General features: G+C 44.5%; 1 protein-coding gene across 1 annotated transcript in view; it reads right to left on the bottom strand.

Annotated features, from left to right (window-relative positions):
- The window catches only part of LOC106603108 (serine/threonine-protein kinase PAK 3), a 60,358-nt gene extending 45,618 nt beyond the window's left edge, over nt 1-14,740 (bottom strand). The window contains exon 1 of the mRNA XM_014196337.2: nt 14,515-14,740. The gene's annotated coding sequence lies outside the window, so the exon portion shown is untranslated. The remainder of the gene's footprint in view (nt 1-14,514) is intronic.
- Between the last annotated feature and the right edge of the window lie 5,247 nt (nt 14,741-19,987).

The following is a 19,987-nucleotide window of genomic DNA, read 5'->3' as shown; positions in this document are numbered from 1 at the left end:
ACACTCTTAAATGTCTTACTCAAGTTGGCCACAGAAAACGAGAGCTCAGAGTCTTTGTTAGCGTCAGTGGCCCACATCGGTAGCTCTGTGTTTTCCTCAAAGTGGACAAATAAGGTGTTTAACTTGTCCAGGAGCGAGGCGTCAGTGTCCGCGACGTGGATGGATTTCCCTTTATAATATGTGATTGTCTGAAGTCCCTGCCAAATACATCTCCTGTCTGAGCCGTTAAATTGTGATTCCACTTTGTCCCTGTACTGTCGCTTTGCCTCTTTGATTGCCTTACGGAGGGCATAGCTGGTCTGTTTGTTCAAGTCCATGTTCCCAGTCACCTTGCCGTGGTAGTTCGCACTTTCAGTTTGTGGCCATCTATCCACGGTCTTTGGTTTGGATAAGTTCTAATCGTCACAGTGGGAATAACATCCTCTTTACACTTCCTGATGAACTTTATCCCTTAGTCAGTGTATTTCCCAGTCCATGTGATCAAAACAATCTTGAAGCATAGATTCTGATTGGTCAGATCAATGTTGAACATTGCTTACCACGGGTACATCCTGCTTAAGTTTCTGCCAATAGGAGGGGAGGAGCAAAATGGAGGCATGATCTGATTTGCCAAAGGGAGGGTGTGAAGGGCCTTTTAGCCATCCTGTAAGATGGAGAAGCAATGGTCCAGAATTCTCGATGAGCGAATAGCACAGGAGATGTGATAGAACTTCGGTAGCATTTTCCTTAGATTTCCTTTATAAAAGCTACAATAAATGCAGCCTCAGGATATGCGGTTTCCAGTTTGTGTAAGTTTCTGCTTTTCTTTTCTTAGTCTACCTTGTGATATTTTTCTTTGTGTTCTTGAACGTAGCACTGTTTCTTTGTGTTCTGGAACGTAGCCCTGTCTTTCATTTTTGTTCATTTATTTCACCTGTGTTCATTTCTCACCTGGTCTCATCAGCTCCCTATTTAGATCAGATCTTTCTGTTTGTATAGTTGTGAGGTATTGTTTGTTTTTGACTGCCTACCTGTGTTTGACCATTGCCTGCCTGTGACCCTGTTAATAAACATCTGCCGCGCTCTGCGCATGAATCTACACCTTTTTCTCCCCGAGTATTCATTTCAGAATACCTCACCCAATAATGGATTGGATTCAGCGGAGCTACAGCGGCGCCTAACCCAGGAAGAGGAGCTTATGGAGGAAATTTCCCATCTTCTCTGCCAGCCTATTCCTACTCCTCCGATGCCAGGTACTGTAACCCATAGCCCTCCTTCATTCATATCCATGCCTGGAAAATATGACGGTTCACCTGGGAAATGTCAGGGATTTATGATGCAATGCAGCAAATACATTGAGCACAACCCCATTAACTTAGCCACCGACTAGAGCAGGGTGGATTTTGTTGTGTCTCTACTCACAGGCAAAGCCCTGGATTGGGCCACTGCCATATGGACTGCCAACAGCACAGAACTCGGATCCGAGACCCATTTCCACACCCTCTTCAAAGAGGTATTCGATCATTCTCCCTTCAGTCGTCCTATAGGAGACCTCCTCATAGAACTTCAACAAGGATGCAATTCAGCTGCCGAGTATGCCCTCGACTTCCGCACCATGGCTGCAGGGAGTGGATTGAATGAGGCTGCTTTACTTACCGTCTACCAAAGACGGCTCAACAGGGAACTTCAGGCGGAGCTGACCTATAGAGGTGACCTTCAGGATTTAAATCAATACATTCGTATGTCCATCTCCATCGACCACCTCATCGCCGAAGAACTCTGCCACCCAGGAACCTGAAACCTTCTCTTTCCATGATTCCGTCATCCCGTCCGAGTCTTTCTGAGCCCATGCAGTTGGGCCATGCTCTTCTCCTGTGTATCAAACGTCAAAAGCAGATCCAAGAATGGCTCTGGCTATACTGTGGAGGGAAAGATCATCTACTCAGCCATTGCCCTGTTCGTCCCCCATGGAGAGATGTGAAGGGTCCCCCCGCTGCCATACAGGTGCGTGTCCTTATTTCTAAATATCTCCCAGAAGTAATTCTCCATCCCAGTATTGATAGCCGTGAAGGGGGTTACCAAGTACATAGAAGGCTTGATAGATTCGGGAGCAGCAGGTCATTTTATCGATCACCAGCTAGTACAAGAGCTTGACATTGATCTAACGCCTGTCACCCCTCCGTTAAGGATTAACACCCTGGACTGGCAGCCATTGGCCACGGGCTTCATCATGCACCTGACACAGAGCATCACCCTCCAGATTGGAGTCTTCCACACCAAAACCATTCAACTCATGGAACTCTCATCCCCCAAATAGCCACTCATCCTCGGACACCCCTGTCTTTGTCGTCACGACCCTGCCATCTCGTGGCAACAAGGTGAACTACTGTCCTGGTCTTCTACCTGCTTCTCCAGTTGTCTCAGCCTACCCTGCAGAGCCAACACCATTGAGGACTCTGCCTCGGTAGTGCCACCCACCATACCATCTGAATACGCCCAGTACAGCAATGTCTTCTGCAAAATCAAGGCCTCCACTCTGCTACCACATCGCCCAGGAGACTGTGCTATTGACTTACTCCCTGGAGTGTCCCCACTGAAGGGCCGTGTTTACCCCCTATCTATCATGGAAAATGAGGCAATGGAGAACTACATTGATGAATCACTCAAACGGTTTCATTCGTCCTTCTTCTTCCCCGGCTGCGTCCAGCTTCTTCTTCATTGGAAAAAAGGATGGTGGTCTTTGTCCATGTATTGATTATCGTTCCCTGAATGACGTCACGGTCAAGAACCATTTTCCTCTGATTCCAGCGACCCTTGAACAAGTGGGCCGCACCAACATCTATACTAAACTCGACCTGCGAAGTGCATATAACCTTGTCCGTATACGTGAAGGTGACGAATGGAAGACGGCCTGTATCACCGCTCGAGGGCACTACGAATACCTCGTCATGCCTTACAAATGCCCCCGCCATCTTCCAATCCTTTATGAACAATGTTTTCCAGGATATGTTCAACTGCTTTCTCATAGTCTATATTGATGACATCCTGATCTACTCCTACTCCCTGAAGGAACACATACAGCATGTGTACAAGGTTCTTCAACAGCTCCTTATGTGAAGACTGAAAAGAGTGCCTTCAATGTAACCTCGGTAAACTTCCTCGGCTTCGTACTAACACCTGGAGGGGTAATGCATTTGATGGTGAGGTATTCCAGATCGGGAGAACAAAATAACTTGAATTTCTGTACATTATCACAACCACACCATGGGTAGTTAATCATGCAACATACACCTCCACCTTTCCTTTCCCCTGTAGAGTTATTTCATCCTGTCCGCACATTGGACGGTGAATCCCACTGGCTGACAGTATATCTGGAGAGAGCCATGATTCCGTAAAAGAGTATGTTACAGTCACTGGTGTCTCTCTGGAAGGAGATCCTCGCCCTGAGCCCGTCTACTTTATTTTCCAGGGACTGAACATTAGCGAGTGATATACTCGGAAGTGGTAGATGGTATTCATGCTTCCTGAGTCTGACTAGGAGCCCAGCCAATTCAGTAAAGTCGAATTTCTAATCGAAATGCTGGTAAATGACCGCCAATCTAATATGTGACCCACCACCGGGATTCGGTGCTATGTAGCAAAATTTGAAATTGTGTTTTTTACATTGGATAAAAGTAGCGACTCCAAGCTAGAAAATGGTATATCATACACTGCAGTTGAGGAACAATGAGAAAGTAATTATGCTTTGAAAGTTAATAAACTTTTGAGAAAATGGCCCGTGAATGTTTTGGTACACATACTGGAGAGCTCTTGTTTGTTTACACACATTCAGCATCATTTACACCCTCTTAAGCCTTAGCCCCACCCATCTCTTTAAGGATTCACAGTGTAGTAAACAACCAAAGATTCCATGACAAAAATGAGTGAAAGTACTAGCAAAAAGTAATAGTAAAAATAAACTTGATCTTGTCCTATATCCTAATCTGACTTTGGTGCAGGTCATGTTGTTCTTCACATTACCATCTATGGTAAACACACATAAAATCTAAAGTGTATATGTCACATGCACAGGATACAGTTATATTAGCTAAAGAGCCACAAGCTGAAGTTAGCTAGCGAGCGAGTTAACAGTACGCTTTAACTTCCAATGAAAACAACTTTCTGACAAAATTAGAAACTATAATATCTGAAAATGTAGCTAGACTCTTACCCGTGTATATATGGATGAACGCTTCTCCCTCTGTCATGGATGCCATGGTTGCCCTTAGTTTGAAGATGTTATCCAGAGAAATGTGGTTTATACAGTAGTCTTCTTTTTGTGTTCTCTTTTAGAACTCTTTCTGCATTTGGAATTCATCTCTCTGCTTCCACTGGGCATTTCACTGATTTCAAAACTTGGTCAACTTCTTTTGTGACAACGACACAGTTTTTTCCCTAACAATGTCTGGTTCAATGAAAATGATTTTTACCTAAATCAGGGATTTCCTCTTTGATTCATTTTCATAGTCAGAGAGAGTCAGCATGGCACGATCATCCTTCAGAAAGAATTCCATCACAACGTTTTCCCACTTAGCTTTGTCGATAGCGTTATTAACTTCAGGGCAGCAATGTTGAGAGCAGTAGCCAAACTTTTTCAGTTCTTCATGATATCTTTCAAAAAAAGGCACGGTAGACAGGATTATCCACACATACTTAGCAGGTCATGTTATAGACAGAAGCATGCTACATGGCATGTCCAGCTAATCCATTATCTCAGCTAATCATGGCTAGCGGGAAGGTTCCTGTTTTTTTTTATCTACTATCCTGGCGTTCCAAACACCATGCTCTACCAACTGAGCTACAGAGGACCATAAAGTGAGAATATTACATTTTTTGCTATAATGCACAGTATATCGGCACAGTAGAATTCAATGGCTATAGTTAATTCTTACATGTTTTCTTTGAGCTGCTTTTGAAAGCAAAAGTCGAATTGAAAAAAATATTGGTATTGTTGAATTAGATTCTCATAATAGCAAGCTAGGATTGATGGTTTGGTTAGCTAGCTAAACTAACATGTCTGTTTGTTTGGTTACCAAGGCAACTACTGTAGCTATATTAAAATAGCTTGCTACTTCAGTGGATGTTGAACATTTCTACTGGCAAATGAACACATTCCTAGTGGCAAATGTGTTAAATTATTGCCATGGTATAAAAGGGATAATCAACTCGGGGCTCTATGCGTTCTCTGGAAAATAATGCAACTTTGTGTAATGTCAGTTCCACTCCACTAGCGCGTTGTGGTCCACGCCGTTCATTATTTTCCATAGAACACGTAGCCCCTCGTTGATTATCGGTTACTTAACCAACGAGCTAGCTACGGTTTAGAAACATCACATTTTAATTGAATGGTGTTAATATGTCTTATGTCAGTATTAGTAACAGAAGTTACCCTAAAAGTAGTACTGTTGTGGTATTTTGAGTGCTATGTGTTGCTGTGTCTATTATTAGTGGTAGTAGTATATATAATCGCATGGCAGTCGGTGGATGAAAGTAAGTCTTGTGGAGTGGACCTAAAGCTAATGGGAGTCTTTCCCTCTCTCGCCATATAAGCCGTCGTAGTCAGTCAGTCAGTCAGTCAGTCATCGGGATCAGACAGACACGCGCAGCCTGGCCTGCTGTAGTACAGGAACAGATTGGGGCCGATCCTTCATTAACCCCATACTGTCATTGGCCAGCACCACTTTTCTCTGCCACCAGTCCTCCCCATAATACCACGATGAGAGGAAACAATCATTGTAGTTTTTTAAATGAAAAGGGAGCTTCGGAATAGCATGGTTAGCTAGTAGTCTGGTGGTGGCATGGTTACATCTGTGAGGTGCTATGCAAACGGTCCTCTCCTCGCAGGCTTGTAGTCTGACCACAGTGTGGCCGATATGGTTTGGTAAAATGTGATATTGGTTAAAGCTGCACAGGTTCCCATGGCGGCCGATGACTGATCTTTACTAAACATGCCCTGTCCTCAAAGACACCATAGACTGTAGGCACTATCTTTGCATGACACAAAGAGGGGTGGCAGGTAGGTACTGTAGATGAATGTACAACAAACCACAAACACACCCAGACATGCACGTGAACACACACCAACCACCAGCAACAGACAGAGAGCATGAAGATTGGGGGGGGTCAATGTGTGAGTGTGCATCCTACACCCTCCCTCTACCCCCACTTCTCTCAGGCAAAATGGCCAGATGGCTCTCAATCCTCCATGCTAATCCAGTACACAGACCATGGCCTTGATATCACCTAGCACCACAACACTACAGCTCCACACACTACAACACTGGAGCACAGCACCCTAAACTACAACACTGGAGCACAGCACACTATACAACAACACTGGAGCACAGCACACTATACTACAACACTGGAGCACAGCACACTATACTACAACACTGGGAGCACAGCACACTATACTACAACACTGGAGCACAGCACACTATACTACACCACTGGAGCACAGCACCCTATACTACAACACTGGAGCACAGCACACTATACTACAACACTGGAGCACAGCACACTATACTACAACACTGGGAGCACAGCACACTATACTACAACACTGGAGAACAGCACACTATACTACACCACTGGAGCACAGCACCCTATACTACAACACTGGAGCACAGCACACTATACTACAACACTGGAGCACAGCACACTATACTACAACACTGGGAGCACAGCACACTATACTACAACACCGGGAGCACAGCACACTATACTACAACACTGGAGCACAGCACACTATACTACACCACTGGAGCACAGCACCCTATACTACAACACTGGAGCACAGCACACTACACTGCAACACTGGAGCACAGCACCCTATACTACAACACTGGAGAACAGCACACTATACTACACCACTGGAGCACAGCACACTATACTACAACACTGGGAGCACAGCACACTATACTACAACACTGGAGAACAGCACACTATACTACACCACTGGAGCACAGCACCCTATACTACAACACTGGAGCACAGCACACTATACTACAACACTGGAGCACAGGACACTATACTACAACACTGGGGGCACAGCACACTATACTACAACACTGGAGCACAGCACACTATACTACAACACTGGAGCACAGCACACTATACTACAACACTGGAGCACAGCACACTATACTACACCACACTATACTACAACACTGGGGGCACAGCACACTATAATACACCACTGGAGCACAGCACACTATACTACAACACTGGGGGCACAGCACACTATACTACAACACTGGGGCACAGCACACTATACTACACCACTGGAGCACAGCACACTATACTACACCACTGGAGCACAGCACACTATACTACAACACTGGAGCACAGCACACTATACTACAACACTGGAGCACAGCACACTATACTACAACACTGGAGCACAGCACACTATACTACAACACTGGAGCACAGCACACTATACTACACCACTGGAGCACAGCACACTATACTACACCACTGGAGCACAACACACTATACTACAACACTGGAGCACAGCACACTATACTACAACACTGGGGCACAACACACTATACTACACCACTGGAGCACAGCACACTATACTACATCACACTATACTACAACACTGGAGCACAGCACACTATACTACAACACTGGAGCACAGCACACTATACTACACCACTGGGGGCACAGCACACTATACTACACCACTGGGGGCACAGCACACTATACTACACCACTGGGGGCACAGCACACTATACTACACCACTGGGGGCACAGCACACTATACTACAACACTGGAGCACAGCACACTATACTACACCACTGGAGCACAGCACACTATACTACACCACTGGAGCACAGCACACTATACTACAACACTGGAGCACAGCACACTATACTACAACACTGGAGCACAGCACACTATACTACACCACTGGAGCACAGCACACTATACTACACCACTGGAGCACAGCACACTATACTACACCACACTATACTACAACACTGGAGCACAGCACACTATACTACACCACTGGGGGCACAGCACACTATACTACAACACTGGAGCACAGCACACTATACTACAACACTGGAGCACAGCACACTATACTACACCACTGGGGGCACAGCACACTATACTACACCACTGGAGCACAGCACACTATACTACAACACTGGAGCACAGCACACTATACTACAACACTGGAGCACAGCACACTATACTACAACACTGGAGCACAGCACACTATACTACACCACTGGGGGCACAGCACACTATACTACAACACTGGAGCACAGCACACTATACTACAACACTGGAGCACAGCACACTATACTACAACACTGGGGCACAGCACACTATACTACAACACTGGAGCACAGCACACTATACTACACCACTGGGGGCACAGCACCCTATACTACACCACTGGGGGCAAAGCACACTATACTACAACACTGGGGGCAAAGCACACTATACTACAACACTGGAGCACAGCACACTATACTGCAACACTGGAGCACAGCACACTATACTGCAACACTGGAGCACAGCACACTATACTACAACACTGGAGCACAGCACACTATACTGCAACACTGGAGCACAGCACACTATACTGCAACACTGGAGCACAGCACACTATACTACACCACTGGAGCACAAGACACTATACTACAACACTGGAGCACAACACACTATACTACACCACTGGGGGCACAGCACACTATACTACAACACTGGTGGCACAGCACACTATACTACAACACTGGAGCACAACACACTATACTACAACACTGGAGCACAGCACACTATACTACAACACTGGAGCACAGCACACTATACTACACCACTGGGGGCACAGCACACTATACTACAACACTGGAGCACAGCACACTATACTACAACACTGGAGCACAGCACACTATACTACAACACTGGGGCACAGCACACTATACTACAACACTGGAGCACAGCACACTATACTACACCACTGGGGGCACAGCACCCTATACTACACCACTGGGGGCAAAGCACACTATACTACAACACTGGGGGCAAAGCACACTATACTACAACACTGGAGCACAGCACACTATACTGCAACACTGGAGCACAGCACACTACACTGCAACACTGGAGCACAGCACACTATACTACAACACTGGAGCACAGCACACTATACTGCAACACTGGAGCACAGCACACTATACTGCAACACTGGAGCACAGCACACTATACTACACCACTGGAGCACAAGACACTATACTACAACACTGGAGCACAACACACTATACTACACCACTGGGGGCACAGCACACTATACTACAACACTGGTGGCACAGCACACTATACTACAACACTGGAGCACAACACACTATACTACAACACTGGAGCACAGCACACTATACTACACCACTGGAGCACAACACACTATACTACACCACTGGAGCACAGCACACTTCTTAAGACTAGGCCATTTCACTACTACACTCTGCCCAAAGCGCTACTAACCTACTCCACTCTGGCAGAGCACTTTGCCCACTGCCCAACAGTCGTCAGCACCAGAGTGTTATAAGGCTTTGCGTTACTATCCTAAGCAGACGGTTGTAGGCCTATTTGTATGTAATATCACATTTCAGATGGCCAGCTGACAGGCAGCAGGCAGAGACAAGGCGCTGGGTCTTCTGGAGCTTTTGTTAGCAGTTGGCTGAGGTGATGTAAGAGAAGCCCCATGTGTTGGGTTACATTCACCGACCAACCCCCATACTGTCCTGTCCTGAGGTAGCACAGCAAACTGAACACAGCGCTATACAGCACACACACACACAACACAACCCTGATTGGACAAGCAGCCAGGCCACAGCCCACCAGTAGGCTAGGTCGGACAAGCCTGTTTATTTATGAATAGACTAGTATACACACGGCTCTTATTCTGATCTCATCTCTTATTTCACTCGTATAACTGACCTAAAAAATTTGATATGTTCTGATCTAAATCTGGTTGCCTCTGTTGGTCCGAGAGACTACTGAATTAATTGTGTCTTAAGTCACGAGGAGCATACAGTACGTGGTTAATGTGTTCAGTCAGGCCTGGAGGTGTGAGGGGTCAATGAGGGTGAGACACATTGAGCTGCACGGGGGAAGTGAAGTGAACAGCCAGTCTCCTCTCTTCTGCCTCCAGGAGGTTAACCACCACCATTCTTGTCCTGCCACCTCCTCATCCAATCACAGGTGTCCTGCAACCTCCTTATCCAATCACAGGTGTTGCATCCTGAGCCAGAGAGTGGACTTTTTTTGTACAGCTGCAACACTGGGCCTTGTTATTCTAGTGTCAGGAGAAGTTGTGTTTATTTGGATGGAAATAGTCACTGCTGCTCAGTGATCACTAGCCTGGGCTTGAGCACAAAGCAGAAACTGTCAGTGTACTCCTCTACACCCAGCTCCTCATCAAGCCCCCGTTTACACAGCCTCCCTCCTGTGGGGATAAGCCTCAGCAGCACCACGCACAGTCCTACTCTTCAATAATGACAGCCCTCTCTGTCATACACGTGCACACATGTGCACACACACACACACAAATTCTCCCCTCATCACTGTTTGTCCTTCTACTCTGCAAAGGAAAGCCATGCTCTTGCATGATTATTCAGATCTACACCAGTCAAACAAATTATTATTAGCCATGGCTTTTGGATTTATTCACACTAGGGTAAAATATAAAGCATTGACATACTAGAGCTTGTGAAACATTCCATGTCATTTCATGGAGGACTAGCTTGAATTGTGAGGAGGACCATACCATTTATTTTCATAATGAGACAAATCTATTGTTTTTCTAACCAAGGTTGCAAAGGAAATGTGATCTATTTAATAAAGACAAGAGACCAGCACAACGGATCAAATATTGTGACGGTATAGCAGGAACAGCTGCATTTAGTGGCCAATACCTGGTACGTTCACACTACATGGCAAATAATGCAAGCGAAAAAACATCACCAGATTCACAAGGAATACATGACATAGTATGGAGAAGCAATACTCCAAGCCACAGCTTCATACTGCTTGTCAAATATAGAGAACTGATACTGTATACTGGTTGTTAGGGTGGGATTGGCATGGGGTGTTAGGGGTAAGTGGGTGGCTTTTGACATTTTTGTGGGGGGATTCCTCATGTCTTACTCATTGGTAGGAAGAAGTTTAGTCCAAATAGGATGTTGGGTACTATATTTATTGAATATTATCTGAATCCTATAAATTAAAACGAAAGAAGAGTTATAAAAGTATAAGGTGCATTTTTTTAGCTCTCCTAGCGGTGCCGTTGAGGAACTACAGCAAGCACACTTGCAGTTGTTCTGTTTGGAACACAGCACTACATCCCTGCCTTTACACAATTACTGTTGTTCTTTATTCAATCCAAAAACGTTCCATTATAAATCGCAATCTGAGTCAGATGGGCATAATTTGTAATCGTGTTCTATTGCCAACATGACTAGCTAAATTATAAAATATGATCTTACATTGTTAGGCTTTCACAAGGCAATTCAGAGAAGCAGATTGTAATTTTGGTGTGCATAGAATGGAGTCATAAGTGCATTCCGATGCTTGTTCCATGGCAAATTTTCATCACAATTGAACAAACATTGTCTCATTCTGGTCAGGACAACCTAGGGTATGACGCCATGTCATCTTGTAACTGTACATTAAACATAGTGATCGTAAACGTTGACACTATATTACATATGAAAATGTGAAGTGCTCATTTAGACTCGCGGGTGTTTGGCTTGCTTATATGACATCAAAGCGCCATTTATTATAATCATCAACGTCTCATCTTTCAAAATACAAATACATATGTAATTTACAGCATTTCCCTGGGATCAGACACTGTGGGAGTTTCTCAAAATACATACTACTGGGCTCTGAGCACACAAATTGGAGCACGGGAGGGTCAGAGTACGGGTCCAAATCAAAGTATGCGAACGTGTTCTCCATTTGTACATATTTTTAAGCATGCATCAACAAAAGCTTTACTGGAAAGTATGCACGGACAAATGACGCAACCAGGTAAAAAGAATTACGCTACATTTCTTCGAATTCAATGGTAGCCAATATTTGAGCTGAACCGAGAGAAAATAAACTTTGACTTCGGAATTAAATGATTCTCATTCACATGTCATAGGTTGCCTGACTACAATATTTTATCTTGATACGGTAATAAATACATGCTGTGTTAATTTCGGCATGTTTACCTGCCTACAATACGCACTGTAGTGAGCGTAGATCGCAAGCCATAGTAAGTCAATAGGGCTAACTGGCTAGCTTTGACAGTTAGCTAGCTAGCTACCCATGAAGAATTGACATTTACCTTGCATAACATTAGTTTTAGGTCATTTTAGCCTGTTTAACTAGCAAGCTAGCTAGATTATTACGATTCACATATAGCTAGCTGAAAATTATTCTGTGAAACGTTTGCTTTGTGCATATTTTGTTTCGTCTCTATTGTTGCCATTGTCCAGGCTGGAAGAAGGTTCAGTGAATGGGAGCTGCAGAGTGAGATAATACAGTAGGGAGAATACGAGTGCTTCTCAAATGTATTGTTTTATGCGTTCTCCACAAGAGAACGTCCTCGGAGACTGTACCAGGAGCATAAGCGTGTGGAGCACGGTAGCATGCAAACTGAGAAACACCCTGTGACTCCAGACCAACACTACAGTGGAAGGTGTGGATACAGACACACACACACACAACCTCTCTGAAGGACTATTACACAGCCTCCCCTCCGGTCTGTTCTCCCTCTGTCACACACCAACAACACTGTCTGTCTGTCTGTCTGTCTGTCTGTCTGTCTGTCTGTCTGTCTGTCTGTCTGTCTGTCTGTCTGTCTGTCTGTCTGTCACCCAGCAACCACCTAAGGACAACTGTAACAAGAGGTCTTCAGTTTCCCTAGACAATACTGTAGATAAATAGCTGGTATAATCATAGTGTTTATATGCCTCTACATGAATAGGTTAAAGAAAACAGAGGGAATTAGAATGGCCTGCTGGATCTATGTTTACTTGCGGTGAGAGAACTTGCACCTTTCACACACACAAAAAAAGAAGAGCTCCTCTTAATAGCTGAAGTGGTTCCTCATTTTATGGGCCATGCTGATAGCAACAATGAGGGTATGTGAGGGCTAGAGGCTGTGCTAGTTCTGTGTAATTGTTGTCAGTGAGGAGCAGAGAGAGATGGAGCAGGTGTTCGGGTGGATATTGAATAGATGTAACACTCCTGATGTCTGCATCATCACTACAGCCCAACACACACATGGATTAGCACCCATTCCCACATCCTCCTCTTCCTCACTCCACCGTCACCCAGATGCCTTCCCAGCATCCTTTTTTAAAAGAGAACAGCTTTCCCAGAAGGTTGTGCTTCACACAAACATGGGGATGACTGTGCGTCCAGGAAGAGGTGGAATCTCTCACCCGTCCTCTCAGCCCTACTCTATCTTGCCCTGACACCAGCGTGTAAATGAACAGCAGCCGATTGTGATGGATAGAATGGATAGATGACTGACTGACCCAATCCCACTCCCTCCCTCACTGAGGCAGGATCGCTAGGCTCCCACAGGAGCAGCCCCCCGCCCCCATCCCCATCGCTGTCAGGTGACCAGACGCTGTATATCGCCCTGTGTCACCACAGCCGGCAGGGCCGCCATGAAAGAACTCCACACATACATGTTTAAACCAGGAGACAGACAGAGCCTCGTCACACACAGCTCTCTGTGTCTATGTGTGGAGAGAGGAAAAAAATCAATCATCTCAAAAAAATCTCTCTCTAAAACAGTGGGCCCAGAGGCAACAGCCCAGAGATAACAAAGGGCCATCCCTTTGCACATAATAACCATCCATCACTCCCCATCCCCATCCACAGCATCTACTGCTCAGATCCATCCGCGAGCTTCGCACAGTTTCGCACAGCTTCGCACAGCTTCGCAAAGCCTCGAACAGTCTTGCACCTTAGCACCCAAAATAGCATTTCCTCTTTTTGTTACCGTGTTGCCACTGCAGCTGCTGCTTTGCTACAGGGCTGGCACACACACACACACACACACACACACACACACACACACACACACACACACACACACACACACACACACACACACACACGGCTCTAACAAATGCCACTGATTCAGGCTCTCACATCAACAAAGATGCTTTTTTGGAAACACAAGGGTGGGGGGGTCCATAAAATCCAGGAAAAGAGGGAGGGGATGGCGGGTTGATAACATTGAGCTGGCCAGTAATGGCATTGAAAGCCAATCCACACAGATGCAGGCATCCATTTCCTCTCTCTCTGTGATAAGACACAACGTAGATAAACACAGCTGCCTTCTCCTCCTCCTCCTCTCCAGCAAGGCAGAATGCAGGGATGAAGGAAATAAGGCTAGAAAGCACCCCCCACATGCACAGTCCACCTCCCTCTCATATCCACATATCCTATCGCATACACAGACAAGGGATTACCTGAAATATGTCTTGACATTCTCTTGTTCGGTGTGTCGCCTTTGGATCCAGTGTTCTGGTAGGTTCATCCTTAACTGTACAGTCCTATTGACAGTTCACAGGCAGGATTGCCATTCTCTTGTCAGACCGGTTCCTGACCCTAAACTCAGGCTTGTTCGGCAGGCGGATGCTTCACTGGCTGCTCACTGTTCCCTAGCTCATGATGTCATCCGCCTTGCTCAGTCCATTGGCTGGGAGGTGGCATATTAATGAAGGCAGCAGCTCTGGGGGAGGAGACAGGGAGAGAGAGGCAGACACAGTTGGTATTTTGTTTCATAGACCAAACTAGCTCAGCGAGAGACAGGAGGAAGGGTGGATTATATTTCTACATCTATCTCTTTTTATCTACCACTCTCAAGTCTGAATGGCTAAAACATATTCCTCCTAATTTTGCTAGTTATAACTTTATTTACATGTGCTACTTCCCAGAGGTGTGCACATTACATATAGACATACAGTAACAATACCTGTATACCTTCACAATTATTTCTGTGTTATTTCTTACAAGAATTAGACCTACATCGATTAACACTCAGTTGGAAATAGTTTCACAATACCAGGTTTCATTTAAATGCTATCAATATCATGCTGCATAAATGTGTTGACTATTTGATTTACAGTTCCCTCACAGTTCCTGGACCCTGCCAGTCTTACGGTCTATAACCATAGTGGACTGTAGTTGTCCCCCAGACAGAGGAAGGCAGCTAATGTAGACTGTGCTTTCTCTCTTTGCAGCCTCACCAGTCTGATAGATGCTATTTATCAATTCAATTCAATGCGCTTTATTGGCATGGGAAACATATGTTAACATTGCCAAAGCAAGTGAAGCAGGTAATAATTACATAATAATTAGGTAGATAATCATTTCTCCCTCTCTGACTTCCTGGATGGGCGGTGATGACAAACCACAGACTCACTCCATTTGCCCTAATTTGCCTATGATGTCATCTTTTTCCCCTTGCTCACCTGTGATTGGCTGGCTGGCTCAGCATCTGCTCAGATCTCAAGGCTAGTGCTTCTTGCTGGAGGTGGAGACCTATCCCAGGCACTCTGAATCACAGCTGGTTGTCGTGACAACCCGTGTAATGTCGATTCCTCATTGAAGAATAATATGGCTGTTCTGTGACAGTGTTCACTCAAATGGAGGACAGAGCCCTTGAGGAGGACCCCTCTTCAATCTGACGCCTTATGGAAACCTCCTCTAGAATAATATGGCTGTTCTGTGACAGTATTCACTCAAATGGAGGACAGTGCCTTTGAGGAGGACCCCTCTTCCTTCTGATGCCTTATGGAAACCTCCTCCAGTGTGACATAATAGAACATATCTCCATGATGGCCTTATCATTTATATTGATCATTGTGGGCGTGGAGGAGAAATGATGATTTTGTGAAATCAGAATCCCAGAAAGTATGGTTTTAATTATATGAATGAAGAACATTTTGAGGATTTATTCTACAAAACAACAACAGCATGGGCTGAGGTTTATGTTTGGCATCACATGGTTGGAATATAACTGACATCACACATAAGCTGCAGCAGACTAAATCCATACCTACAAAAATGGATTCTAAATATAGATATTGAGAAGGAAATGTATTTTCAAAGTCTGCTTTTTTTCTATGGCCTTGGCGATTGATTTACGTAGAAAATTAAGTCAACTAGCTGAGAGCTTTCTTTGGAGAATAAGCCCAATCATCCTGACAACAATGAGATACATAGACATAGTGAAAACGCCGGTGACATCATTTGCATCGCTTATATCCTGGTTAGGTTGCTACCTAATAATAAACTAACTGACTAGGTTCTGTTTTACAACGAGCTACAGTATTTCAAAAGACTAAAAACAGAGCTGATTCATCTAAGCAGCAGAGAGAAAATTCCAGACCCCATGTTTGATTTATATTTAACAGTAACATCCAGACACTTATTTTAGTGCACTGATGCAGAGAGATGAAGGGAATTTAGTCTGTCTCCGTACAGTCTCAACGAAGGTTATTTTAAAACGATCAAACTAAAACTACACAACTGAAACTCCCATCCACTATGCATTTTTGTTCATACGTATAGAGTTGCGACAGGGGTTACTGATGTGAACTGTACCACCCTTGTGAATTATAATAACATTGATACAATCAATCAATCCAACTCCCAGAGAAATGACACTGAGACACAGCAAAACTTACTTTCATTAGGGTATATGCAGGACTCCCACTCTGTTGGTTGTGCCTGACACCAAAGTAATGGTTGTCTCATTGATTCAATTATTAAGCTCTCATCACCCTCTATCCACACGGTCACCTCCTATAGCCAGCTGTAACCAAACCCAGCACTAGACAGACAGACAGACAGACAGACAGACAGACAGACAGACAGACAGACAGACAGACAGACAGACAGACAGACAGACAGACAGACAGACAGACAGACAGACAGACAGACAGACAGACAGACAGACAGACAGACAGACAGACAGACAGACAGACAGACAGACAGACAGACAGACAGACAGACAGACAGACAGACAGACAGACAGACAGTCAGTAAGTACTGCGGTGCATTACAATTATCTTGACCAAAACCGTTTTTCCAAAAAGTGAGATGTGGTTAACTGACTTACGGTGTAAGAGAGGGTTAAGTCTATAGGGGAAAGAGTATGGTATGTGGTATGAGGAGTTGGGTACCTTTGAGAGATGGCTGGTGACGAGACAGTTCCCAGCTTGATTCCATGAAAGACAACACAGGTGTTTTTCAGCAGCAGACAGCATGGAGACAAAATAAGAGTTTTTCCTGATGAAATAAGACTATAACAAGAATAAATTGTTTATATCGTGCTCTGGGGAATGTTTTTGCTACCAGAAAATAAGTGCTAAAACTATTTCTATCTAAGTATCATGGGGCTAAAACTCACTGTGCACAAAATGAGGACTCTTCTTTACTCTAACAGTGAAAACATGGCACATTACAGAGAATGAGACCACTACACTGACAGCTAATTATCAGCACATCACACCATCTCCCCTGGTGCTGGGAAAGACAGTCACCCAAATATGCAGCATATAACATCATTACACAAAAAAACAAACACATGCATTTTATATTTCTTGGTTGTGTATGATACATTCTGTATTGTTCACATCACATTTATCTGAGATGTCGTGACTCAAACCAAACCAATTTCCTCTTCCCATCTTTGACAGGAGTGACCGAATATGAGACTAAAGAGAATTGGGTGACCTTCAGCAAGACTGATGACCTCCTCAAAGCACTGTATGTTACAGATGGACACACACTGAATCAAGTGTTCCTCCACTCCTCCACAGACACAGCCCTTTCACCTGATTTCCCACTATGACTAAACGATTCCAATACAGCCCTGATCTAACTGATTCAGCATTATTCTGCCAAATAAACAGAATGTACAAAACATGACAAACACCTTTCCATGACAAAGACTGACCAGGTGAATCCAGGTGAAAGCTATGATCCTTTTTTGGGGTATTTGGTATTTTATTAGGATCCCCATTAACTGTTGCAAAAGCAGCAGCTACTCTTCCTGGGGTCCACACAAAACAATGAAACATGACATAATACTGAACATTAATAGACAACAGCTCAAGGACAGAACTACATACCATGTTTTAATTACAAAAGGCACACGTAGCCTACATATCAATTCATACACACAAACTATCTAGGTCAAAAAGATGAGAGGCGTTGTGCCGGGAGGTATTGCTTTTTCTGTTTTTTTAAACCAGGTTTGCTGTTCACTTGAGCAATATGAGATGGAACGAAGTTCCATGCAATAATGGCTCTATATAATATTGTATGCTTTCTTAAATTTGTTCTGCTTTTGGGGACTGTGAAAAGACCCCTGGTGGCATGTCTGGTGGGGTAAATGTGTGTGTCAGAGCTGTGTCTAAGTTGACTATGCAAACAACTTGGGATTTTCAACAGATTCATGTTTCTTAAAAAAAGAAGTGATGCAGTCAGTCTCTCCTCAACTCTTAGCCAAGAGAGACTGGAATGCATAGTATTTATATCAGTCCTCTGATTACAATGAAGAGCAAGACATGCCGCTCTGTTCTGGGCCAGCTGCAGCTTAACTAGGTCTTTCCTTGCAGCACTTGACCACACAACTGGACAATAATCAAGATAAGACAAAACTAAAGCCTGCAAGACTTGCTTTTTGGAGTGTGGTGTCAAAAAGCAGAGCATCTCTTTATTACGGACAGACCTCTCCCCATCTTTACAACCATTCAATCTACATGTTTTGGCCATGACAGTTTACAATCTAAGGTAACACCAAGTAATTTAGTCTCCTCAAATTGTTCAACAGCCCACCATTCACTACCAGATTCAGCTGAGGTGTAGAACTTACAGTAGGGAATGTTTTGTACCAAATACAATGATCTTAGATGTAGAGATATTCAGGACCAGTTTATTACTGGCCACCCTTTCCAAAACAGACTGCAACTCTTTGTTAAGGGTTTCAGTGACTTTATTAGCTGTGGTTGCTGATGCATACAGTATATGGTTGAATCATCAGCATACATGGACACACATGCTTTGTTTAATGCCAGTGGCAGGTCATTGGTAAATATTGAAAAGAATAGAGGGCCTAGAGAGTTTCCCTGCATTACACCACACTTTACATGTTTCACATTAGAGAAGCTTCCATTTTTTAAAATGTTGAGTTCTATAGATAGCTCTGAATCCACGATATGGCAGAGGTTGAAAAGCCATGACACTTGAGTGGGTTGAGTCACTGACGTGGTCTTCCTGTCTGGGTTGGCGCCTCCCCTTGGGTTGTGCCGTGGCGGAGATCTTTGTGGGCTATACTCGGCCTTGTCTCAGGATGGTAAGTTGGTGGTTGAAGATATCCCTCTAGTGGTGTGGGGGCTGTGCTTTGGCAAAGTGGGTGGGGTTATATCCTGCCTGTTTGGCCCTGTCTGGGGGTATCATCGGATGGGACCACAGTGTCTCCTGACCCTCCTGTCTCATCCTCCAGTATTTATGCTGCAGTTGTTTATGTGTCGGGGGGCTAGGGTCAGTCTGTAATATCTAGAGTATTTATCCTGTCTTATCCGGTGTCCTGTGTGAATTTATGTATGCTCTCTCTAATTCTCTCTTTCTTTCTTTCTCTCTTTCGGAGGACCTGAGCCCTAGGATCATGCCTCAGGACTACCTGGCATGATGACTCCTTGCTGTCCCCAGTCCACCTGGCCGTGCTGCTGCTCCAGTTTCAACTGTTCTGCCTGCGGCTATGGAACCCTGACCTGTTGCTTTCAATTCTCTAGAGACAGCAGGAGCGGTAGAGATACTCTCAATGATCGGCTATGAAAAGCCAACTGACATTTACTCCTGAGGTGCTGTTTCACCCTCTACAACCACTGTGATTATTAATATTTGACCATGCTGGTCATTTATGAACAT

Source organism: Salmo salar, chromosome ssa04 (assembly GCF_905237065.1).
Source record: "Salmo salar chromosome ssa04, Ssal_v3.1, whole genome shotgun sequence".
Taxonomy (NCBI): domain Eukaryota; kingdom Metazoa; phylum Chordata; class Actinopteri; order Salmoniformes; family Salmonidae; genus Salmo; species Salmo salar.
The sequence above is the reverse complement of the archived record's forward strand: the minus strand, read 5'-3'. Positions and strand labels throughout refer to the sequence as shown.